We start from the raw sequence: 17,142 nt of genomic DNA on the forward strand, positions 1-17,142 counted from the left end.
CCAATCCATCACACTGTTCCATACTTGGGGTGAATATAGGCATTCGAATAAGAGATGATGACAAGTTTCCTCTCTTTGATGATCAGGAGGACACAGAACTGAGTATCCTCATCCTAATTAGCCTGTCCTTTGTTGACAATCTGGAAAGAGTAGAAAGCCATAACACAAAAGAGTGTTTTGGGTAATTCAACCCCTCCCAAACTATGTTGCACCAGGGAACTTGAGCAGAGCTATTGAACATGTTATAGATAGAGGAGATTTGAAGCCTACCATTGAAGTAGCAGCCATTGATGATGCTTGTGAGGTTGCTGACAGATCCAAATTTGATCAACATCATGTCTCTAGCTCTTAGGAGCTGTCTCCACATCCAGGAGTCTGAAGCTTTGATTTGCACTTGCCATATATCTGACTGGTGTATATAGTTTTCATGAACCCACTTGATCCAAAGCAAATCTTTTTTCATATGAATCATCCAGATGAGTTTAAGCGCAGCAGAGTAATTCCAGTTCCTTACTGAGAAGAGCCCCAAGCCTCCCTGTTTTTTGTTTTTGCAAACATCAGACCAAGAAACCTGGTGAATTTTTTTGTTCCATAGGAAGGATGAGCATAAACTGTCTATTTTTTCCAATACTTTTATAGGCAAGATAAAATTACTTGTCCAGAATGTTTGAACACCCAAAATGTCAGATTTGATTAATTGCAATCTCCCTGCATATGAGAGGAATCTCCTCTTTTTCCAATGAAGAAATTGATCTGAAATCCTATTAATAAGTGGAGAACAATCAATGAATGATAGCCTTTTTGACATAAGAGGTAACCCCAAATATCTAACTGGTAAAGTTCCCTCAGGAAAGTTGAGCAGATTGCAAATCTGGATTTTCAAGCTATCCTCAACACCACTGATATAGACTGAACATTTTGCAGGGTTAATTTCCATCCCAGACACCATGCTGAACTCATTAAGACAGTTGTGCAGCTTCATTATAGAATGAACAAGCGGCAATATTTGTCTTCAAAACTATGCTTGGAGGCTTTAGTACAATATCTAAAGCTAATTCTATATCAAACTCCAGAATAGTGGTAATCACCGTATTTTTAAATTCTCTGATAATTTTATATCTCTTTGCATAAGTAATGGATGGACTTATTATGTATTCTCAATGTAGGATCTCACGATATATGTTGTCAGTTAATGGCATTGTACTAATTGATGAGAGAAGACCTCGTATTATGTCAGTTAATGGCATTGTACTAATTGATGAGAGAAGACCTCGTATTAAAAGATTCCAAATTAATATAATGAAAATAAAATGCTAATTGATGAGAGAAGACCTCGTATTAAAAGATTCCAAATTAATATAATGAAAATAAAATGTGTAGAATTTATGTTAGCAAAACAGTACAAAGGAATGCATAACGTACAAATAAAAGTTATGTTAGTCTAATTAACCAAATGTTAGATTTCATTGTATCATCGGAATACTTTCAAATGTTACCTTTTGAAAGCTTTAGTGATCCTGTTTCTTCAATTGATATTATTTCTTGAGTTTGAAAAGTATACACTGCTTTCTATATGTATCTCATGATTGTGCTTTCCTTGGTCTTATAATTTTTTGTGCATACACCAATTTTAATTTGCTAATATCATATATTTTTTAAATCTTGTGCAAGTATCAAAACTCTTAAGAGAATCTGGCATATTCCTGTAGACTCCAAAACTGAATTTTTCATATTTATGTGTTTGTGATTTTCTTCTGTATTTTTGCGAAATGAAAGACAAGAGACATATTGGTCTATATTAATCTTACATACAAATTACATGTTTATTAAATTTAGAAAACTTTACATTGGAAGTAATCGAAGTCATTATCCAATGAAATAGTGCTAACAGCATGTTATTTTTCCATGAGGATAACTACCGGTGATACAAAACTGAAGTTGATTAGTTCAGTGGATAAATGATTCAAATAATAGAAGATTAAGATAATAAATAAGAAAAATAGAGGACCAACAGATTTCCTTCCGAGAACTATTAAATAGAATTTACACTATCACAAATACAAATCACAATATGCATGAAACTTTAAAAAAAATTACAATTTTATTTCCCCCACTATTAGGCCGACTTTTGCAAACAGTTATAATTAATTACTTTAAAATAATCTAATCTAATCTAATAAGAAGAAAATAGATGGAAGGGATGTAAAAATTATTGTAATTAGATACAATGATTAATTGACTAAAATAAGAAGAACAATATCTAATCTAGTTCATAATTTTTAAACAATCTAATCTAATTCTAATAAGAAGAAAATAGCAAAGCTAAAAAATCATCATTTTTAAATAAAAAAGAGAGACACCAAGATCGAACCGTTGAGAGAGAACAGTTGATAATTGCTTCAAAGTCTGAGAAATATTTGGTGAGAAAAGAAAGTGGATTTGGTGCTTTATCTATACCCGAAGAGTCCTATTGCTATAATAAGAATTTGGTTATAATAAAAATTTGGTTATCTTTGTGAATGCAAGTATTAAAAGATAGATACAATCATAGCACGTGCAATATGATATCTTTCTGTAATATAAACTTATTATATTATTGTTAATAAATTAATCATAATATGAATTTACACGTGCAAAGTAGCTAAATTAGTTTAAACTTTTAGATAGTGTATAATATTTCAAACTTAAAAAAGTATAATATCCTTATTATATAATATCACGAATTAAGGATAGATATATTAGTTGTATTAAGGATAGATATATTATTTTAAACTTAATTTAAAAATTATTAGAATTTGATTAAGTTAGAATTTTATTAGGATTAGGATAGTTCAAACTTTGAAGTTATTTGATTAGTATTAGAATAAATTATTAAATACAATTTAAAAATTAGAATTGATTAGTGATATGATAGTTTAAATTTTATAAGGGTATTTTTGTCTACAGAAAGATTTTCCCGAACTCGTGCTTTTAAAAGGAGTATGATTTTGGGATTTAGAATACTACAATTTGTAATGTTTTGTTTGTTTCAAGCTCAAATTATAGCATTACCAAATGCCAAAATTTTGTAATATGATGAATAATGCTATCTTAGTGAGGTTACCTCCCACAAAAAGATAAAATTAAGATTTGTCCAATTGAAAGGTAAGCACACACATTTAGGGGCTGTTTGGATGCCTTTAGGAAACTAGAGTATTTATGACACAAAATAGAAAGTGGTTATCCACCTCACCACTTTCCATTCGAGTGTTTACATTGTTTGGTTAGGAATCTTTGTGAATCCTAAAATAATAGTATTATATTGTTTGGATAGTATAATATAAACTAGAGTATTTATGACACAAAATAAAAAGTGGTTATTCACCTCATCACTTTCTACAAGGTTTTAACCTTTTTATTATTTTTTGGACACATTTATGACATTGTGTCAACCTTCCAACAAAATCATTCCTAATTTTGGTGATTTTGATTTCGGTGACACCTCATCAAAAGGTGTAAGTTTTTCATGTAAAAGAGAATTTAAACAAACAATGTAAAGTGATGAAAGCTGACATTGGGACTCACTTTTTTTACACTTTTTATCCTTTTACATGGTAAAAATGTACAACCAAACAGACCCTTATGAGATTTGTCAAAATCCTCTCCAATTGAGAGGATTTGACAAATTCTAAAAATTGGGCACTTTTTGTACTTTTGGGATTCAATATTTTAAATTTTTTTTTAAAAACAAACAACATATATGGAATCCCAAAATACAAACAAACTCACTTTTTGATACCAAAATTTATAATTCATACTAAATGCCAAAATTTTTGGTGAAACAAGCACCCCCTTAAACGAGGGATGTTGTGAGCATTTTTCACTTATAATTTTCGGGAAAAGGATGATATAAAGAGAACTTAACAGCCAATTTAAAAAGCAATACAATCAAGTTATAGCATGGGATGATCATTAAATATTATTCTCGGCTTCTTGTACTCCTTCCATGGATGATGTCTATAGAGGATCCTCTATAGGAATCTTTTCGTAACTTTCCAAGTTTAGTGATTCAGTCAACAAGTTCCTTGATTAGTAAGCTAGCGATTTTTAGTGTGAGGATTACCAATCGATGCCTTGATTAGGATGTTTTTATTATAGGACGGTCTAATTGGACTGGTTGTATAGCATGTGGGTGGAATTTAAGTTTTCCATCTAAAAATCTTTTTTTTTTTTTTCCGTTTTTTTCTTTTTTTAGGGGAAAGATGGACTGCGTTGGTAAAACCCAAGATGATAAAGAATTGGTCAAGGAAAAAGAGTGTAGACCATTATAATTTTATTAATTCAAGAATTCAAATATTATGTTACAATGAAATTAAGAAAAGGAGGAGTTTCCTCTAACCAAATACAAACATCTTGAACTAATTAATAAAATTTGCTGAGCAAGATAATGCGTTGCTATATTCCTGTCTCTCTTATATATAAAGAAATGACGAAAATCTTCAACCATGAGCTTGATATCCGTAATCAAGGTTCCAAATCTGGTCATACCCGTGCTCTTAATAGCCTAGATTACTAGAAGGACATCACTTGCTACTTGAATTTTAAAAATCCTGCTACTTTTGTAAACATCATGCTTTTAAGTTTCAAGAATGACTAGTGCTTCCACAATCTGACCGTGAACGTCCCTAATAAAAATGTCAACGCCTGAATGTCCTCTATCCATTTAAAAAAGCACCATCGACATTAAGGCCCTGTTTGGCAAAGGGTTAATGAAGAGGGGTTAAAGAGAAGAATTAATATACTTAGCCCATTTGATAATCCGAAGGACTAAATTATTAACCCGTTAAATAAGTTTTATTTTAACCCTTATGATCAGTTTTAATGTTTGGGAATAACAATGATTTTGATTATTTTTTTATAATTAGAAGGGTTAACTCTTATTCCATCTAAATAGGAGTATTAGTAAACCCCTTATTTTGAAGGGTTAACTCATTTTAACCCCTCTAGAGGGGTTAACTTAACCCTTCTATATTTTTTATGTTTGGCAAATTATGGAGGGTTAACTCACTTTAACCCTTATATAGATTTGTTGTGTTTGGCAAGTTAAGAAGGGGTTAAATCTCCTTAACCCCTCACTTAACCCTTTGCCAAACGGTACCTTATGGCCTGTTTGGTTAGAATTTTTCTTCTTCTTGAAAGCCTGCTAAAAAGTGATTTTTTTGGCACTTTTGACAGGCTTTCAAGAGTGCATTTCCCTAACAAACAGAGAACCAAACAGCCCCTAACTTTGTAGCAGCCCAACTCTCGAGGTAGTCATCTCAATCTCATGCTTGTTGATCGAGGTGCTCAGATTGGTGGCGTTAGCTCCTCGATATTCATCGAGGTACAGAAAACTACTCTCAAAAAAATTCCTGCCGTCTCGTGCTTTTCCTCAAAAACACACCGCGTTTCTGTTACGACAAATATACACAATAAAAGTGAGGTAAGAGGCTCCTCATCGCTCCACAGTGTCACGTAAACACATGAAATTAGTAGCTTGTTATTTACGAAATCCACAATTACGGATTCTGAAACATCAGTCACCAACTCATTATCCCACCTCATCGAGCCGGGCGCAAATAATGCGTTCACTGTTGTTATGGAGGCGGCGAGCGTTGAGCAAAATTAATCAACCTATTATCATCAAAAACCCCATGGATTTTTCGCATATATACAAGCACTAGGCCCGTCACAATTTTGCAGACCAATCCCTTCTATGTAAATCTTGAATAAATATAGAAAGTCCTCAGCCATATTTTTCCAATCACATATGAAAACATACACCCAACAAAGTAACTTTCTGTTGATGTTAAATGATCACACAATCAATTAAAATGGTTGGACGGGGGTGAGATTGATGAAGGACCGCTTTCTTCTCCGAATATCCGGTTCCGAGTCAAGTGGTTGAAGCCTGCACATGTAAAAACCCGTGAGAGGACGGGGATTGATTCCCCTATGGTTCGTCCGATGATCAAGTCAGCTGGTGAACTTGAGTGGGAAATATGAAGAACTGTCAGAGTTATTGTGTGTTTAGTAGTTTACAGATATTGCTGAAGAAGATTTCTGTTAGAATAGTACATCTTATTTATACTAATGGTATAAGGGTAGAATTGACACTTCGGCCGAACACATGATGGCGGTGAAGGAGTATGGACTGGCGGCTGCGTCAACGCCTACTTTACACGCGTCGCTCGGCGAGTGGAGGAGAAATCACATCAGCATTAAATGAGACGTGATTTGAGGCATGGTGGTGCCGATGTCACGCCCCGATTCCAAAATATCATAGTTTGGAACGTGACTCGTCCGACAATGCCACCATATGATCACATTCACGCCTCTAGAACCTCTTGTATACAGATATATTGTCAAAAGAACTACTACATAGAGTATGTAACTAATATAACAAAGAAATTAGAGAGATAAAGAAATGTCTAAAAATTTCAGAGTTCTATGACAAGTCCACAACTATCCAAAAAGAAAGGGAAAATACACCATAGTCTGGAGAGCCACATGTGGCTCAAGAAAAAACCCTAAACCAAATAACTACCTAAATCAACTAAACTAGAGAACTGATAAAGTGAACGGTGATCACTGCCGATGAGCCTGCCCCTCAAAATACTCTCGATCCTGCGAAGAAAGAACGGTTTCCGAATCTGGGGCACGCAAACCCCATGGGAGTCAAAAAACTCCTAACAAGCATGTAAAATGAAGAAATTATGCGCGTGTAAGTGTAAGTGGCATATAAAGAAAAGATGAATTCTAAATCAGCAGTGATGAAAGAAAATACTAATCAAGAGATCAAGATAATGTCCATCACCAAACATACAAGTACATTATTATTATTTTAGATGTTATTTAAATTAGAGAAGAATAATTTCATGTATATAAACCGGTTCCCCGTAAATCATCCCGGGAACACGACTTCAAGTCAAGTATTGGCCCTTTGGTCCATGTATATATAACTCAGGATATCAGCAATGCGCATTTGCCCGTTTATATACATGTTATATTCTCCGTCCAATTCTCTTTTAAAAACCTCATGTTTATCAGTTTAATTTAATTAGTGACTATGCATGAAATGTTGTGCACTAACCACAGAGTTATCGTGGAACGACTTCTGTAAAACTATGAAAATAAACATGACCCAAAACATGTCCAATCAAGATGGGTGCACCGTCTAGTCGATGCTACAATAGTAATAGCCAAGAAAATACCTCATATCGGGATATCGATATCGAGGGCATAGCCATGCTATGAAAGCACACTTATAAATCATATTTTTAACAGGAATCGTCTTCATGCATAGTTTCTCCTATTGGATGACAACTAGGTGATCAAACAACAATTTTCCATTAAGTCATGCATGTCAAACACAATATATACCCACTAGGAAATATTTAGAACATTAGAGTTGATTCCCCAAATATGAGTAACATAAAAGTCAAATATACCTCATGTAAATGGTCAATGCAGAAAAAGGGATAGGTCATAATTGAAAAGAGAAACAAGGAAATGACTTTGATTACTCTTTCAAAAAAGAAAATTGATTGACTAGGAAATATACACTAGTAAAAAACTGAGCATTGGTGACGGATTTGAAATACGTCGCCAATACAAACATTAACGACAGAAACAACCACGTCACCAATACCCCATCGCCAATGTTTGCGTTGGCGATGGATTCGATCTATCGCCAATGTTTTTTCGTCGCCCATAACCATGGGTGATGGGAAAACATTGACGACGGATTCGATCCATCGCCAACAAGTATTGGCGACGGATTCGATCCGCCGCTAATACGTATTGGCGACAGATCTAATCCGCCGCAAATACTTATGGGCGACGGGAAAATATTAGCGACGGATCCGTCGCCAACACTTATTGATGGCGGATTTGATCTGTCACCAATGCTTATTGGCGGCGAATCTAATCCATCGCCAATACTTATTGGTGACGGATCGAATCCCAATGCTAATGTGCCCTTGGTAAAAAATTTAACATTAGTGATTGATTATCTTATTGTTAATGAGTGGCCCCCCACAAAAAATTAAGAATTATTTTAATATTAGTCCCTCGGATCTATAATATTTTAAAAGTAGCTCAACAAATTATGTAAATTACTAACACATCTTGGAATGTAAATGAACTAAATAATTAACAAATAGTTCGATAATTTATCACATGTTATTATTTGTATTATTGTATATATGATGTCATATTTGTGAGTTTTTGGCTTCATCTTTGATTAGTTTAGAGAAAATGATGAGAAAAGTGAAAATGAAGAGAAAATGGTGAGAGACCAATGGGGATATCATTTTTAGTTATACGCGTTACGTACATGTAACCATATTGATTTTGCTAATGATATACCAGAACTTATCATAGCTCTTTTCAATTAATTAGGAGTTCTATGTTAGTTTTAAAATTTATTTTTTACTCTTTATGCTAGCAGATTCGATGAGCTCTACTACACTTTGTTCTTTATGCTAGCAGATTCGATGAGCTCTACTATTCTTTATGCTAGCAGATTCAACGAGCTCTACTATTCTTTATGCTAGTAGATTCTATATTAGTTTTAAATTTTATTTTTTATTTTTTATTTTAATTTTTTTTAGTATTCGAGTTTGCTAACGATTAGAATTTGAGTAGGTGTATATTCGATTCGTTTGTCTATTAAATATTCATTTAAAATTGATCACAAGTTATTATTTGTATTTTACATATATGATGTCGTATTTTAACCACTTACTTAAGTTGTATATACCGATTTTAAGACTCAAATAATTTTAAATCTATTTTCTAAACAAATTTTGATTTAAATACATACACATCATATATATAATATAAAGGAATAATTTTTATTTATGAGTTTTAATAATACTTGAAAATTAAATTCTTTAGCGGAATAAATATACCAAAATTTATCATAGCCCTTTTTAATTAATTAGGAACATGATATATATTAGAGGGAAAAAAGTTTTTAATGGATTTCGGTTTCCACGTTTTAATGGGACAACTAGGTCCAAATGGGTTGGATTTTTATAACTAAAAGTTAAGAGAAACTGATAATAATAGTTAGATTTAAAGGAATATTTTTTTAAATTTAAATGGTGTTAACCAGGTGACCTAATTGTAAATATTGTGATGATTTGAGGGACATAATAGAAATATTCATGATTTGAGTGAGTAATTTGGAAATATTGAAGATGTGAGGGGGTAATTTAGAAATATTAAAGATTAGAGGGACTAATAATGAAATATTCCAATCATTTATTCTGAACTCAAGGATGTAAAAAAAATTGATAATAATAGTTAGATTTGAGGGATGCAATAGCAATTTCTATGATTTAGGGACTAATTTAATAATATTAAAACTTTGAGGGGCTAAATTTTAAATATCCAAATATTATCTCAACCCAAACCCTAGCCCCCTTTCTCATTCTCAGCCCTTCTTTCTCTCTTTCCCCTCATTCTCCAAACATATATCATATTGATTTTATGATACATTGTTAAATATTGCCATTGGATTGATGCCGTCGATACAGGCTATATGTGTATTCTCGTATGAGAGGTTACCGAAAATTAAAAAAATTACGTAAATATGTACATTGTTGACGGATTGCCCCGTCGCTAATAAGTATTAGCGACGGACTGCCCCGTCGGCCAATACTTATTAGCGACGGGGCAGTCCATCGCCAATGTTTAAAATATTGGCGATGGCGTCCCGTCGCCAATACCCATTGGCGATGAGCAACAACTAAAACAACTAAAACAATGTTCTTGTGATATAGGAAACCAAAACTTGAAAATTTAAAATAAGAATTGTTCTTGTGATATTGATAAAATTTAAATTCGTTAGCAAAACTCTATTAAGAATCTCAACTAAATTTGAAAAAGTAATAAAGCTAAAATTAGAGGTTTCAGATTTTGCTAAATTATCCAGAAAAGATCTCTTTAATATAGGAAAAAGTTAGGTACCCATTTTAAAAGAATATTTTCTCTAAAACTTAAAGATCGTATAAACCAAATTTTGAAACATTATATTACTTTTAAAAAAATAAGTACTATGATAAAGACATCATAGAAACTACACCATGGAATAATGAACTTGGAAAAATAAACAAAGTATGACTTCATTGTCTATTATGAACAACAAAAATCTTCAAACGCTAACGTCACTTACAAAGATAAATCCTATAGACCCTGAAACATGTAAGTTGAACCCTTACATATGATCCAAGTTAAATAATTTACACAACCTCAATGAACAATCAAACTAAACCTCTGTAGAAACCGTGTGAGGTTTTCAAAATCATTAAAGTGGAGATCCATGGTACCAGACTTAAATAAATCTTCACCTTTTTACAGTTTTGCTATCAAGTTATTTACACTCATGCCATCAACCTATTTACAGCTAATGCCACCAACCTATTTACAGCTAATGCCATTAAACTATTTACAGCTAATGCCATCAAACTATTTACATCTAATGCCATCAAACTATTTACTACAAATACCATCAACTAATATCATATATATTAATCAAATTGATAACTTACAAATATTAAAATCATGGAAAAAATATATATGCAACGAGGGGGGAAAATCAAAAAATAATAATAATTATAAAGTAATAATATTGAGGAAAAGAATGTTTGCCAATTAATGCCGAAAGTGTAAACACCACACAAAACTCTTTCTCCACAAAAATCCAAACTCTCTTCTCTCTCTCTCTCTCTCTCTGGTTTCCCGTGAGAGAAAAAAATGTGAAGAAGGGTTTTAAAGTGGTTGGTGAGTTTGTTAGTGAAAATAAGAGGAGATCAAGAGGTTGGTTAAGCATTATATCACCAAACAAACTCTCGGGATCTCACCCGTGAGTGGATAAACAAGAGAAAGAGATGGAGTTGGGCTTCTAGATTCTACTAACACTCATGGGCCTTACATTGTTTTGTTTATTTTTTTCAATTCCAAATCATGTGGGCCTCCTATATAAGATCTTGTAATAAAAAAATAATTATTACAGCTGACGTGGTCCGATGAGTCATGAAGACTATCAGGGCTAGATGCATGATGCCAAGCATTAAATGTGACGTCGAAGTTATGTCAGCGGGAGAGGGCTCGAGGCTAAAGTCGTCCTATAGCTTAGCCGAGAAGTAACGCCTTTCGAGTCGTCCTCGTGAGGCATCTAATAATTGGTTAAGTGGGCTCGTTGTGAGTCGTCTTCGACAAGAGAACCGACAAGTACCGTCATTCGTGTCAACATAAAGAGATGTAGACTCGACGGGACGGTTACGTCGGGATCCTTGGCTATTTTGACCCTCAATCTGACTTGAGTGGTACATGTAGAGGGGACACATATCCGTAGCTATCAAATGATCGTACTTTGGCGGCTGAAAACACCATAACACTTTCACAAAGCATTTGAAATACATACGAAAAATAACATATATGCAAGTAGAAAGACAGCCAAGATCCTAGTTGAAGCTAGACCATACACCATTAGAAATACATTTAATTGTTGCTCCAACTACAGCGAACCCCACATGTACATAAGCATCAACTAGTTTCTTCAATGTTTCAAGTGTTGCGACTCATTACACCCTTCAACAAGTGAATTTCAGGGCCAAATATTATTTGTTAAGTTCCGACTCTTCAACATGTCACTAGTAGATATACTTATTTAAACTTATTTAAATAAAATAGATAATGAGAGTATAAAAGTGTAATAAAATATGATGATCACTAGCCACCTTCAATTCACCTGGCTTGAGTATGCCAACCCCAATTAATCTGGATTCATTATGCCGTCAAAACTCACAAGTTTGAAATACAAAATGAATCCAAAAATAACTAAACCTCAATTAAAAAAAAAAGTTACAGCCCTTTAAAATATATCACTTTCCAAAACATTGATGTTGAAGATCCATGAAGAAACGGTGCTGTAGTTGAACACAGATGGGGACTTCTCCTCTCTAAAACAATCCTCCAATGTTGAGCACGATGGGAAGTAGTTGAACGAGGCTCTAGTGTTTAAATTCTCAAATAAATTTCTCTCCCTAAATTCTAAAATGCATCTCTCCTTTTTATTCATTCTCTTTGTTGTTTGTTATGATCTATATCTCCGCTTAAATAAGCCTTGATAGAACGGGAAAGAGATACCCAAATCACAATCTAAATTGGAGATCAAACGGGTCGATAAATAGCTGAGATTAAATTTGGAAATATAGTAAAACTTGTCACGACCATCAATGGTTGATCATGGTCATCGATGATTGATGATGACTATCGATGGTTGCCTATAGTCCACCGATTGTGCAAATTCTTATTTCTAAATTTTAGTGATTATTGACTATAGTCCATCGATGGTCCTTGCGATCATTGATTGTCGACTGTAGACCATAGATCGAAATCTAATTTTTACTTCTCCAATTATTTGCTATAGTCCATTGATGACTCGACTCCACCATCAATGGTGTCGCATGACCATCGATGGTTTAAAGGTTGAAATCAATATTTATGTTGATTTTTGCATTTTTTTGAACCGTAACTCAGTTGTACCTATTTATTCCTAAAACATATCACCTCACAAACATATAAGTAGCAAGTGAGAGTTTATTATTCATCAAAAAATTTCTCTATTTTGATAATAACAAAACTCAAAATTTAAAATACATAACGTAAAACATGGTGAGATATATATTCAATACTTGATAAACTTATAACATATATGATATGTGTTGGGGAATTTTAGTCCCTCTAGTACTATTATCTCCGCAACTCGGAAGCCAACCCACAATCAATAAGATAGAAAACAACCGCAATCAAGAAGAAAGAACGCCAAGATTTATGTGGTTTGGTCAACCAATTTCAATCTACATCCACGGAGCAACAATATGAGAAATCAAATATGTATCTCGGAGAATTACAAGAGGAACCATTTAACTCTCGTCTTTCAATCTCGTAGCCTCACATACATAATCAACTCTCATATTTTCCCCAAAACTCACTTCTTACAATCCTTTGAATGGACAAAGATTATGAAACCCTCTCCTAATGTTGTAATCTTTTGTAGGACAAAGACTATGAAACCCTCACCTCTCGCATAATATTCTTGAATCAGGCTACACCCTTTACTAACCCTAGATTATAAGAATAATATATATCTCTCCTCCCCTTGGTTTTTCCTTCAATAATAGAAGAATATATATGGGGAAACCAATACCTTATTTCTAGCCTGACTTCCTAATTAGAATAGGATTCAAACTTCTAATCACGATGAGACCTATCTCCTAAACATGATAGATCTCTAACCCTATCTAATTCTCCTAAATTTATAGAAAACATAAAAGACACAATTTTAATAATATGCAAAACAAAGTTGTCTCTACAAATATGCATACATGAAAAAGTATAGGTATTACAGAAGCTTCCCCCAAAACTAAGAAAAAATCTCCCTGAAACAAAGAACTTAAAGTTTCAAAACGAAAAATTTCTTGAAATCGTCAACCATTATTTCTTTAAATTTCACCTCGAACTCAAAGTTTTAAAAAATACATGAAATTTCAAACCTTTTTTTCTTCAAATTTCACCTTTTCTTTTCCTTTTTGTTATTAGCAAAAGAAAACACAGCTGGGATATGCAATATACTTGAAAATTCAAATAAAAAATATCCAAATGTGCAAAGAAGAGAAATACATACTGGTTCACAGAATTTTTTTTAAAAGAATACTATGAGAGATACATAATTAACTTCAATAGAGGTGAATCATGATGATATGGCATATTAAAATTCATGCACAAACTATGAAGATATTAATGAAAAGTTTATAAAAACGACAATAAAATTAATTATATTACTTCATAAAATAAATACAGATATATCTTAGTTTGAGCTTCTTCTTTTGTTATAAAACTTGACTTATCTCAATTTTTAGACAAGTCCGAAATTTTGATCTTTAAGAGGAAGAATGATTGTGTTTAGAGGGCGATATGCATCATCTCTAAAAGTAGATAATATTTAGCGTATGATGGATACCCTTGAGATATTGCACTATTACATCCATGAGTGTGGGTCTTTGACCATCTTTTGACGAATATACCCAAATTCTTACTTTTACAAGGCTAAACATGATGCAATAATACTAAGGTGTGAAAAGTAATATAAAACATAGCGTAACATGTTTATTAATCAAATATGTAAACTCATGTGTGCGCATTTCATATGGATAGATGTGAAAAACATATGTGAAGCAATATGATAAACTCATGCCATATACGAATAGATAACCATATCTGAATATTTCATGTAAAAGCATATACATAGGCATGTTGAAATTTGTTATTTATTTATTTTTTAAAAACTAAAAAATAAAGAAAAATTTTTTCTTTGTTTTTAATTTTTTATAAAAAATAAAAGAAAGATACTTTTTTATTTTATTTTAAATTTTTCATAAGAAAACAAAAATGAAAGAAAGAGAATTTTTTATTTTATTTTTATTATATAAAAATAACCAAAAAATTAAAAAATGAAATAAAAATAAAAAATGAAGAAAAATCCAAAAATATGTACATACAATAAATCAGGTGATCATGCATATGGGTGCTAACTAAATTGATATGCTATGAAAGAAAATAAAAGTTAGTACATACCAGTGTATCTCATGCATCATCTAAAGATATAGATAACAAGCAAGGATTATAGGATATAGCTAAAACTTACCCTTATGAAAAGATAATATAAGATATTTATCAAATCAGTATCTTCTCATATCCATGTAGACTGAGGATTGGATTTTGATAATTTGAACTTACAAGTAATTACCGTGTGTTGCCTCAATCCTTGATCAACCAGTAAACCTACAGAAAGGCAGGCAAGTGTGATCTAGAAATCCACATAGGTCCACATTGGTTATCAATAAGGTCTTTCAGTATCCAAATATGTTTGACTATTTGGACTCCATACCTCAAACGATAGCTCACCGAAACATGTCCACTTCTTTCACATAATGAGCATATATAATAATAAGTTCCATTGGGAATAGGATAAAAATAACCAAGATTATTACCCTTTACAAAAAAAGATTGAAACCTTTTTATATTTTCCAGAATATGAATAACCAAGTCTAATTTTAGCTTTTACAAATCATTGATTAGAAAGGAACATGTTAAGACCTTTTGAACCCAATGAAAAATTCTTCTGACTTTTCCCAAATCACTAATTTTGGAATTTAGTTGTTCATTTTCAAAAACAATTGTAGTGCATCAAGTTTTGAACTTAATTTGTTCTAATGACAAATCATAATATAACTCATTTATCTTAGCAACAAAATTTTCTTTTTCATATTGATTGTTTTCAAGTTGCTTAGGGAGTGTTAGTCAATCATAACATTTTTAATTGAAGTAGAACAATTTTTAGTAAGGGATAAATTTTTAAAGTGGATATCTTAGTGAGATAATTGGGAGTAATTTTTTAAAACAAGATGTTTTAGGGAGACAACTGTTAGTATAATTAAGGATAATTTTCAATAATCAATAAGCATATAAGTCGTGCATTTTGATGACAAAACTACTATTTACATATTTTAAAACTTACTACTATTAATAATTAAAATTAATATTAGATCCTTTAGTTCTTAAATTATTTAGAAATGAGCCTCTCTAATAAAGAGTAGAAGTAATAACCAGAGTCATTAATTTGAAAAAGATTAAAATATCATGAGACATAATAACAAATTCAACGAGTTGAGGGATTTATTTAAAATTAACTAATTATCTATATTACAACTCCCAAGTATATTTTTATCACAAATTAAAAATAAGTTAATTTCTAATTAACTCAAGAATTGTAAGGCTTAATAACAATTTTCATGATTTGAGGGATCAATTTCAAAATATGAAAGATTTAAAGGACTCATATGAAAACAATGTCTTAAGTGACTTAATAATACTGCCATGATTTGGGAGATTAATTTCAAAACATAAAAAATTTAAAGGACTGATATTGAAAATAATTGTTAAAGTAAGGATTAAATTTTTTTTGAGGGAATCGAACTTCGGACCTAGGGAGTTTATAGGGAAGGATTGTACCAACTGAGATATTTAACATTTGTTATATATATATACACACACATATATATATGTAGATAAGAAGAAGGTAAAAATGAGGAGGTAAAAATGAGTTAAGAATCGACAGGACATGAGAGCACATTTTATGATTTGAGGGATTAGTCTCAAAATATAAGAGTTATAAGTCACTGATATGGCGAGAAAAAAGAAGAAGGTTGGAGTACATGGTTTTCAAAATAAATGAGGTAAATTTTGAAATATTATTAGGCCCTCTAATTCTCCCGATATTTTTTAATATATACAGATTTAACTTTAGTTACTTCTACTTTTTATTGATGGAAATAATTTCAAGATAAAATTTGACCTGGACTTTGCAATGTTAAGTGCTGCTATCTAAATGTTACAAAATCAAATAATATAACAATCCTTGCAATTAAAATTATTTTATGTCGGAAAAAATGATAGCATTGACGTTTAAGCATCCTCTCTTTTTTCCTCTTTATTAAAGTTCTGGTGAAAGTATCATTTCTTGGTTGGCTTTTCTTACACTTTTATTAAGGGGCTGTTTGGTTCGCTATTATAAGGGGTGGAAAACTCAGAAAACCCCTCCACGTCAGATTTTTAGCCCTCCACGTCAGCTTTTTTGTTTCCATCCATTTCTTTGTGCCGCTTTGGTTCGCTCGAATGGAAGAGGGAAAACTTTGCTGAAATCGCTGCCAACTAAGATTTTTTTCCCTCTCCGATTTCCTTCCCCAAACAAGTAAAATTGATGAATACTCTGTCACGTCAGATTTTTTTTCCTTCTCTGCTTTATTTACAAAAGTTTTCTTTTTTTCTCTATGCGAACCAAACACAAGAAAAATAAATATATTGGTTTCCCACCATTTTTTATGTGCGAACCAAAGCAAAACAATCTATTTCTTGAAAAAGTTTGGAAAACTCAAAACTTGTGTTTCTTTACATGGAATTGCATTTCTCTGTATCAAGGAAACGAACCAAACAGCCCCTAAAAGAAAATTAAAGCCTTAGCTACAAAAGATAGCCCTTAGTTCTAGCTCC

The sequence above is a fragment of the Asparagus officinalis genome, chromosome 3 (assembly GCF_001876935.1).
Source record: "Asparagus officinalis chromosome 3, Aspof.V1, whole genome shotgun sequence".
NCBI lineage: Eukaryota > Viridiplantae > Streptophyta > Magnoliopsida > Asparagales > Asparagaceae > Asparagus > Asparagus officinalis.